Below are 11,101 nucleotides of genomic sequence, written 5' to 3' on the forward strand. Positions count from 1 at the left end.
TTGTATGAAAAATGAAATGTATTAATGAGAGATCACATTTCACAGTAAAGAAGTTTATGAAAATTCATTAGGGTGTATGAAAATTAGCGGGGAAAACAAATATAAAAATAAAATAGATGTTTCATGATCGGTTATGCCTGGGCTTCAAATGCTTGATTATCTATACTAGGCCATCAGCTTCGGTGATACTGATAAACCCGTCACACGGACACCCCGGATACCCTAAAAAATATCTTCAAATGTTAAAGTTGTACCACGTATTAAGGAAATAAGTTGATACACGAAATTATTATGGATGAAAATAAAGCATATTCAAAAGTACACAACACAACACAACAGATTTGATTATGTTTGAGGTTGAACATGATATTGGTGTTGATATGTACTATACACTTGTGATCTTAGGGTAGTTGGTTGGTTGGTTGGTTGGTGGGTGGATAACATTGCCTTTTGCGATGGATGATCATAGAAATGTAAACTGGGGTGAGATTGATGTTTGAAAAAGAAATACTTTTATTATTAAATTTAGACTTAAGTGTCATTTTGGTACCCGTGGTTTGTTCAATTACGTAACTTTAATACTAATTTTGAATTTTTTGCAAATGACTACCTCAGTTTTATAAAACATGCAATTTTAATTTTGTCCGTTAAGTCAAGAGTAATTTGATAATTTTGTTATTTTATTTATTTTTTCATTTTTTTAAAGATTTTCCTCCTTTTTATATCATGTAAGACACCCTCATCAACACCAGTGGTGGTCTACGCCGTCCATGGATTCCGACCGTCGTGCCGGAGATCTCACTAGCATTCACACCAATTCATCTTCCACATCCACATCCTCCTCCTCCTCCTCCTCCTCCTCCCTTCAAAACTCAAACCCTATCCCAAACCTACATTAAAAAAAACCACTTTACATATCAAAAACATTTTGGACCATTAACTTAATCTTTGGCTTCCAACAACCACTTAATCGTCTTTCCGGCCACATCCCACTTTACATAGCAAACCGTCGCCAACGTCAATTGACTGTTTGACATCTGAATTGGACCAATAGCTTCGTCGATTTCATTCTTTGGTGGCTCCTCCTTCAACAAATTAACATATAGGAAATCGGCAACCAACTATTGTCGCACCCGATCAGAACGTCGCTTCGTTGACGGTGTCCGCCGCGGATCTGAAAGCTCTGGTCACCACCGCCGCCAATTATCTGAAAAATCGATTATCTAAATCGATGTGTTTGTGTGCGGTTTTTGTTGAATTGAATTGTGTAGCGTAAATCGATGACTGGTGTTTTAATTTGGGGCTGGTTTTCCGCCGTAGACCTACACCGAAAAACCGGTGACAATGGCGGTGGGTGATTCATTTTTGTTTTATAGCTATGATGCCTTTCAAAAGTTCAGATCTGTTGTATTGAAACGATGCGTTATAAATATTAATTAACTTATATGAAAAGAAAAAAAAATACAAATTACTAAATTGCCCTTGACTTAACGGACAAATTAGACGAGGTTAGAAAAAAGTACTAAAATTGCATGTTTTATAAAAGTGAGGTAGCCATTTGCAAAAAAATCAAAATTGGTACTAAAGTTGCGTAATTGAACAAACCACGGGTACCAAAATGACACTTAACTCTTAAATTTAATAACTAATTAGTATGGATTAAGATACAATAATAACCATTATAAAACATAACAATATTCGCATTGCTATCTCAACTTCTTTATCGGACTCTATTTTCAAACCATATCATTTTCATCATAAGCATAGTAATGGTATCTAAAGAGGTATGGTACTACAACGAACAAGATAGGTTTGGATATAACCCGATGACTCTTGAGTGAAAAGAATTCGAGTTGAGGCTGGTAAACCGACGACCCTAGCCTATGTGGCGAATGTCGTGAAGTGAATGCTCAAGCAACCACCAATTACATAATGGAAAACTCTACACGAAAAACGATTATGACCTAACATGGGACCATCCCTATTTGATAGTGACTTTCATAAGCACCTAGTATATATACTAGCGATATCATAAAAATCATGTTGTTCACCCTTTCAAACTTTCTCTCTTACATACTTATTTCCAGTTATTATATTGATAATAATTCTTACACTAGAAGATGATTACACAGAGATTTCCCTTCATGTGGCAAAACACCACTCAAAGGTGCTCTCCATTGATAGTCAATAATCAGTCGACACTTTTATAATTTTTACGACCTTAATAAAGAAATATAATAGAGAACTAATAAATGAAAATGTGTTAAAAAAAATAATATATGTAGTTAGGGCCCCATGATTTACGACTTGAAAAAGTCTAGGAGGTTCCAATACAATCAAATCAAGAATTTATTTGTTTCCCTTTTAAATAACTACATTGTCATCCAAACTCATCTACCCAATATTTAATTTCCAAATAAATGAATTCGCTCACCGCCTACGCGCAACTAAAATAATTGAGCCCATGACAATTTTCAATATTTTTGGTGATGTTAGTTATTATGTTTACCAACATTTTTTCTATGTTTTTTTAACTAAGCCAAACTATCATGATCCACTAGGATAATTGTTTATCTAATAATTTGTATTGGTTAATAGCATAGATCTGAAAATAAGTAAAGGAATGGGTCAGGATGTGACAGACTTTGCTAAGAAAAAAAATAAAGTTGTGATTTATTGTTGGAATAATTTGGATCGGATCAATTGAAGAAATAACGGAAACTAATTCAACAAGATAATTATGTGAACTTGAATATAAATTAGAGATTAGATTAATTTGTTTTAACTCATATTTGAATTTGTTTTGGTTTACCGATTAGGATTAATGTTTTTTTGTTTACTTAAGTGAGTTTGAGTTAGAATTGTATTGGTATAGGTTTACTATAAATATATGGTTATGTAATTGCTTTATTTGTGTTGAGTTTTTGAGTTTAATAGAAATGGGTTGAAACGAGTTTGTATCCCAAAATACCAGTGTTTGTATTCTTGTTTAATCATATTTTGCTGCTTTTGTGCCTTTATTATTTACACCAAAGAGCGTTTCGACTAATGTTTGGTATCCACATTAAAGAAGACTTCGACTTCTGTCCAACTTGATTCCATCCATCACCATATCATTCAGTACCCTCCACCTTAAACTCTCTAATTAACCGTGTCTTCTTGGTCGTTTTTAGATGGGTACCTTGCATGTTTTAGGGGTTTAGTCGGTTGCTCCAAATCATAATTAGATTTCTATGTAAAACTTTGTGGATAGAAGGTTGTCTTACACCTAAACACTACTAGAAAAAGGCCTTCAATCATTAAAGGGCCCTTATGACCATAGATGTTCTAATCTCCATTTCAAGCTATGTTGAGTGTGATTCATTCTCTTTCTGTATGTTCTATTGCTGAACAGTAGATGTTATGATTTATGGATATAACTTTTATGTGAATTAGCATCAATTTGGATTCGAGCTTTTGTCATTACTTAAACATATACTAGTGAAACATGCTTGGTTTATGTTGTATGTTTGCATTATGATTCTTGGTTTACACATCAATAATGTGATGTAAATGCGCTCCAAGAGAGCGCTCCAAAAGATAGTGTATGTGGAGCCGAGAGGGGTGGAGCTTGCGCATGGACATTTATGTGTAACTTGTAGTACTAGAAGTAGATTTTCAGACGCTAACCTCCATATATACACATTGGTGATAAATGTAACACAAGTCGTTCGATTGGATGGGTGATTAATCATGTTGTTCCTTCATCAAAATGACCCAGGTTTAATAAATATATTCAATTTTTTCTCTCTTTTATAATGAACCTGTGAACAAGAATAACAGGTTTTCTATTAGAACAAAATTCATACACCGGACTTGTGGTTTAAAGGCATGAGATACAATTGGCTAGGTTAATAACAAGTATCAAATAATTAGTTAAACGTATACGGACAATACTATCTTTCAAAACAAAGCTTCACAGTCGCTAGAGCAACCAAAAAGAAAATCTGAAGTTCAAAATATAACTTTTATTAAATAAAAACTCTATGGGCTTTGTCATTAACAAAATGGGCCAAAGAGCCCACCAACATAAGATAATAACTTGTTTTAACTTTTAACTAGATATTGAAAAAATAACCAATGAGTTACCACTTAGAGGTGGTCAAAAAAACAGGTCTGGGAACCGGTTTGGCGGTTTAAACCGGAAACCGGTTTTTAAGAAAACCGGTTTTTTAAAAACCGGTTTGACCGGTTTACAAACCGCCGGTTTGTATTTCGGTTACACATTTTAGAGCCAAAACCGGTTAACGAACCGGTTATAAAAAAACCGGTTTTTTTTAATAACCGGTTATAAAAAAACCGGTTAACCGGTTTTTTTATAAACCGGTTTTTGACCGTTGTAAAAAAACCGGTTAACCGGTTTTTGCATAACCGGTTAACCGGTTAAAAACCGGTTTTTTTTCCGTTGTGTAACGACTATATAGCCGTTTTTTTTTTTTGACCGTTTTTTTTTTTTACCATTTTACCCCCACAAACATCTATATATAGTTTAGGTTGGGTATTGGTTAGATCACACTCGATTATACAACTCCAAACGCTCTAAACGTTTATTTCATACGCGATTATTTTGTTATCTCACGCTCAATTATAACACATTACCACTCCATACGCTCTTATTTCGTAGTCGATTATCATGGCCTCCCAAAGTGCTGCTTCATCCGTCAACATGGGTGCCTCGAACACGGGAGAAACGGTCGTTCGGGTCATCCCCACGAAACGAAACCAAGATGTTTGGCAACATTTCGACCTATGCGAAATGTCTAACGGTAGCCAAAAAGCTCGATGCAAACATTGTTTGAAGTTTTATGGCAAAGATGCAAACTCCACTTTAAAAGCGCATGTACAAAAGCCCTTTTGCAAGGCCTTGAAGGACGAATCGGGAAGTAGTTCGCAGCCGGAGATGACGAATCAAGGAACGGTGTTTACGTACGACCTTGAAGCGGTACGTCAAAAGTTTTCAAACTTTGTGATTCAACAAACACTTCCTTTCAACCACTTCGACAACCCTCAATTCACGGAGATGATGCAAAAGTATGTTCAACCACGCTACCAACACGTAAGTCGTTCGACCCTTAGAAGAGATTGTCTTAAAGCATGGAAAAACGCTAAATCCGAACTAATTTCATACTTTTCAAACTTACAAACTGGTGTAAACTTAACAACGGATGTGTGGTCGGTACCTAATGGTTCGCCCGACTCATACATTTGTGTGACGGCTCATTGGGTTGACCCCGAGTCGTGGCAAATGATGAAACGAACCGTTGCGTTTCAATTGTTTGATTACCCGCACACGGGTAGAAATATTTTTAAACTCTTGGATAAAGTCATTCGACAATACAAGATTGAACATAAAATCTTTTCAATTTCGTTTGATAACGCGTCCAACAATACGGCCGCGGTTGGCCATTTAAAATTAAAGTATAAACCTATTTGTGATGGAGCGTTTTTTCGTAGCCGATGCATTGAACATATTATCAACTTGGCCGTGCAAGATGGGTTAAACGTGATCGAAACGCAAAGAAACAATTTTAAAAGAATGTTACGAGATGTTTTTAGCAACAATAAAACATTTTCAAGATACAAAAAATTTTGTGTAGAAGCTAATTGTCAATGGTTGGGGCCAAATTGGGATTGTCCAACAAGATGGAACTTGACTTGTGATATGTTTGAGAAAGCCATCTAACAAAAAGAATCATTAATTGCGTTTCATCAAATTTTGTCAAGTAGGGGTAAATGTGCACCGTACGATCCTAGAAACTGGTTATTGATTGAGATCGTTACGGAGGTCCTTCAAATTTTTAAATCTTGCACAACTAGTTTATCCGGGGTTTACTATCCAACAAGCCCCATTGCTTTACCAAAAATTGTTGTCATGTGCACAAAGTTGAGTGAACTTCATTGTAGGGGTGCACCTTATTTTGATATGGGTGTAAAAATGAAAGAAAAATTTAGAAAATATTTTCAAGAACTACCCGCTGTTTTGACATGTGCTGCTGCGTTAAACCCTTGCATCAATGTTGGTGGTGTTGAAGCTTTAATAGAAAAAATTTGTGACGAGCTAGAGTTAAACGACGATCAAAACCCCTATTATAACCAAACTTTAAAGAATGCTTTCAACACCACCTTATCAAACATGTATGATGTTTACCTTACAAAATACGAGTCGTCTTCCCAAATTCATGACTCGTTAAGAGCTGTTGCCCAATCCCAATCCCAAACCGACCTTGAAATGGGGATGTACTACATGATTTGGGAAGACGCCGGTAAACGTCAAAAGGTAAACACCCCAAGCAGTGAACTTGGAAGGTATGGTGGTACCAACTTTGTGAAACACATGACTTCGGATGAATTTAGAAGTCTTGATTTGCTGGCTTGGTGGAGAGGTAAGGAGGATGAGTTTCCGATCCTCGCTGCCATGGCCAAAGATTTACTAACGGTCCAAGCTTCCACGGTAGCTTCGGAGTCTGCTTTTTCTGTTTCTGGCAGGGTTATATCGATTAGGAGGACTCGACTCACTCCACCAGCTGTAGAGATGTCGATTTGCTACAAGGATTACTTGGACTCTTTAGATAGGGCACAACATCAACGCTCACTCGAGGGGGAAATGGAGTATGAGGCGGGCTTGTATGAAGACGAGGTCAATCAAGGACACACTCAACCAATGACCGATGAAGAAGCCGCGTACGACGATTACCTAAGGAATAGCTCAGGATCGGGTAGCGAAGAAAATTAGTTAAAGAAACAGCAAACATGGAGGCAAATAATGAGTAAGAAACAGCAAGTTGTTAATGTAATCGTGTCTAAGCATTCTTTAATGTTTGTATTTTTAAGTTACGAATATGCGATAACGATTTAATGTTTGTATTTTTAATGTAAAAGCTATAAATAAAAGTTATGTGTTTTTAATCTTCTAAGCAAAGAACCCTAACAACGAAAGCAAAGAATGGAGTGAGTCCGTTTTGCCTTGTAGTTACCGGTTTGCCTTGTAGTTACCGGTTTGTTTATACTGTGAAAAAATAATGGTTATTTAAAAAAAAAATAAATAAATAAATAAATAAACCGGTTAACCTAAAAACCGGTTTTTATAAAACCGGTTAATAAAAAAACCGGTTTATTAACCGGTTCTAACCGGTTTCTAAACCGGTCCTAACCGGTTAGACCGGTTAGGGTTTTCAGATACAAAAACCGGTTATTAACCGGTCCGGTTATTAACCGAACCGGTTTTTTTCCGGGCCAAAAAAAACCGGTCCGGTTAATAACCGAACCGGTTTTTTTAAAAAAACCGATTTGTGCACCTCTGTTACCACTTACCAGTATGTTACGAAACCTTCTAACAAAATATAACACAAGCAATATTGGACACATGAACCATTTTTATGTATAACCTACCCAGCCACATCGTCGCATTCACTGAACGTTGAGATGGTCTTCTTGTGATTCTTTTTCTTGTTATTATTTTAGAAAAAGGTTAATGACTTTTGATACTTATAAATGTTTAGTCACTTGCATTTCCCGTAATCTTTAGGTTAGAATATTGGTAAGTGGTAACAAACTGCATTCTTGAAAGATAATCTCTGTTTAGGAGATTCTTGGTTAATGATTTATTCCCGAGATCATTTAAGCTTGTCTTCAAAGAACGGTCTCATCGAGCGGATGGGGTCAAATCGAAAACGAGTCTGTCAACTATCTCTTTCAGCTTATTTGGAGGAACTAACAATGCTGCCACAAGATGACAAAATGGACGTTTCGTCTCAAAAATTATATTAGAAAAGAGGACAATAGATGGGTGTGGATGGGTTATGAAACAAGACAATTCACGGTGAAGTCACTAAGGTACTCAAAGATGGAATCGATATACGAGGACTGAAGGTTGAGTATTTTGCTGGGAGGATGCTGCAAAACAGGATTCCCAGGTAACAAATTTAAAAGCAACAGAATTGAGCATTCATTTCACATCACAAAATTGGGTGTGTTAACATGGAGTCTTTGGACCATGTATTCATATTGAGTTCGTTCACTAAGACCCAGTATAAAATATCATCCTGGTGCAAACAAGGCTTCTCGAAAGAACAATAGGTGAAGCAATTAGCAAGCAGCATGACCTCAACAACATCGAAACAGGGAAAAAAGTGAGAATTATGTATTTTTCATTTTTGTTCATATGAAAATCAAGAAATAGATTAGTGTTCAACTCCATCAAATGCGCTTGCTCGTTGCTGGTTTCCATAGAAAACTTTAACTGTTTGATTCGTTTAGTCATATGCTGCTTATGTTTAGGAAGCTGATTCTCTGTCCTATGTTCATATACTTGTTTATTCTAAATTGATATAGGGGAGTTACTCAGCTAACTGCTAACCTATCATTTTGTGTTCATAGAAATTAGGATATTGATTAACATCACGAAAACTTCTACGGTTCAAGTCGCCAATTTGAATTCGAAGTTTTCTACATCTTCCCAACAAATTTGATCACCAATGAATCATTTCAATCACTGTTTACAGACATTACTCACTGGTATTCACTTTCATCTAAACTAAAAAACCTAACAATAATCCATAAACTCTTTTACGTAAAATCTCATACACACTCAAATCATATTCGTACAACGCTTACGCAAACGAAATCACACTAAATTAGCAAACCTAATCCGATCCATTATTCATCCTATCATTTACATAATCATACAAGCAATTCACAAAACGTTACAAACTTACAATGACAAAATTAGTATCAGAGATCCCTCGAACCAATCATTTGTTTTGTTACCTGTTGCGTAATCGAAATTGAAAAGTTATTAAAATAAAATATATTAAAAACCTTTAATGAACAAACATAAACAAACAAAGGTTAAGGAACATAAACGGATGTAAACAAACACAACTGAACGAACATTGCATCTGTTTGTGTTCGTTCATATAGTTAATCAAACGAAATTCGTTGTTTGTGTTTGCTCATTTATTAAACGAGCTTCCCGCCGAACAGTTCGATTCGTTTAGATAACTAATTTAAATCACTTGTTTTAGTTTACAGATGTTATTGTTCCAAAACTAGGTATTGTTGTAAAATGATTCACAGTTCAGTGCTATATTATCATCTAAATCAAACCATAAGCTAAACTCAATCAATAACCTAACAGTAATCCATAAACTCTTTTATGTAAAATCACATATACACTCAAAACAAACTAAATTGGCAAAAACCTATTCCATAAACTCTTTATATTATCATCCAAATTCAATCAATAAGTTAACTAATACAATATCGATCGTCAAAACCTAAAAATAATCCATAAACTCTTTATGTAGTATCTCATACACACTCAAATCACACTAAATTAGCAAAACCTAATCCAATTAATTAGTCGTTACATCATCACCAATAAGAGCATATCGCCGATTGCTAGCTCCTATGATTCGAATACACATCAATTCTCGAGCCCCGCTGTTATCTGCTACATTCAAATGGGTCTGAGGTTGAATCATATCATTTTATTTTATTTTTATCTGTTTTTTACAATACAAAGTTCTTTACAATAAATAGTTTGAAGAAAAAAAGAATATTATTTGTTCAAAAAAAGAAACCAATCACACAATCAATTCACAAAACGTTGCAAAAATAAAAATTATATCAAAAAGCACTCTGAAGTGCATTATCGTTTTGATACAGAATCATGAAGTGCGTTATCATTTCGTTACCTGTGGCGAAACTGAAATCGAAGAACGGATATAAACGAACATAAACGCACACAAACAAACACATTATTGAACGTTCACGAGCAAAACTGAGCAAACATCACCTATGTTTGTGTTCATTCATTTAGTTATCGAACGAAATTCCTTGTTAATGTTCATTCATATCTTAAACGAACGAACATAAATGAACTTCATGCTAACACTCAGTTCGTTTACAGCCCTAATTACAATGACCTGTTTAGTTTACGACATTATTATTTCCAAATTAGGTATACTTGTGCTACATTATTATCATCTAAAATCAAACCTTAGCTATCTATCATCAGAAACTAACATCTAAAATCTCATCCAAATTCATTCAATCAATAACCTAACAATTAATAATCCATAAACTCTTTATGCGCAATGCTCATACACACTCAAATCATATCCGTACAGCACGAAACGTTACAATAACAAAACTAATACATTATTCGATTCGTTTAGTTAATTAATTACCTATGGCGAAACTGAGAGCGTAGAATCGGCGTAACGATCCTCGAGAATGCGAGGCGTAAGCGAGGACAGATGTGGAGGAGATAGACGGTGATGTGACCGATGAGTTGCTGAAACGATCCGACGAAGAGGCTGAGGCTTCTCACCGGCGGAATGTACAGCGTTAACGGCACCGCCGAGAAGGCCACCGTGAAGAATAATTGCAGCATTTAATATTAATAATAAGAAGAAGAAAATTGACGGAGGAAATGAGAAGTGGTGGTTTTGATATTTTGGTGGTGGTGAAGGTGGTAGGTTTGTTTAAAAGTTAGTTATTTGGATTATTGCCACGTGGATGGTTTGGATTGCTTATGTTAAATGATTGTTTGTGGTTTTGGAACATAGGTCGACGGTTCGTCGGTTCGATTATTAGTCTTTACTGAAATGTTAATCGAAGTCATTGGTTAATTTAGTTTGTTATCAGAGCTATAGTTTAAGAGATTTTGATGTGTCAGGGTCAGAATGTAGATATGATTAAAGAAAGGAACGTTGGCACGAGTAGCTACAACACAGAAGGAAATGTTTTTAATTGATTTTACATTTACTGAATTTTTTAGTGATCCTGTTTAGCAAATTAAACACTGATATGACTCATGATTGAGAAAATTTAGGGCATGTGAAGTAAATTAACTATTAATTCCACTTGACCAATGTAAATAGCAGTTTGTATTACTTACTACGTTCCGAATTATAACTTGGAATGGTATTTGTTAGTATTTCGTCTCTCTTTGTATATGTTAAGACATAGTTTTATTTAGGGATTAAGGTGAAGGACGATTTGGCTGTCGTGGTGGTGCTCGTTATGGGCCTTGTACTAAACCATTAGTGCCTAGAAG

At 35.4% G+C, this 11,101-nt stretch overlaps 1 long non-coding RNA gene across 1 annotated transcript; it reads right to left on the minus strand.

The window, feature by feature from the left end:
* Positions 1-8,588: 8,588 nt before the first annotated feature.
* LOC143529331 (uncharacterized) lies at positions 8,589-10,782 on the minus strand. Its single transcript, XR_013134636.1, has 2 exons — positions 10,230-10,782; positions 8,589-8,805 (listed from the first exon to the last, which is right to left on the minus strand). It is a non-coding gene; the product is annotated as an uncharacterized LOC143529331 (long non-coding RNA).
* Between the last annotated feature and the right edge of the window lie 319 nt (positions 10,783-11,101).

Source organism: Bidens hawaiensis, unplaced genomic scaffold, assembly GCF_021521415.1.
Source record: "Bidens hawaiensis isolate Kalapana, Puna unplaced genomic scaffold, B.hawaiensis_p1.1 tig00008535_1, whole genome shotgun sequence".
Taxonomy (NCBI): Eukaryota; Viridiplantae; Streptophyta; class Magnoliopsida; order Asterales; family Asteraceae; genus Bidens; species Bidens hawaiensis.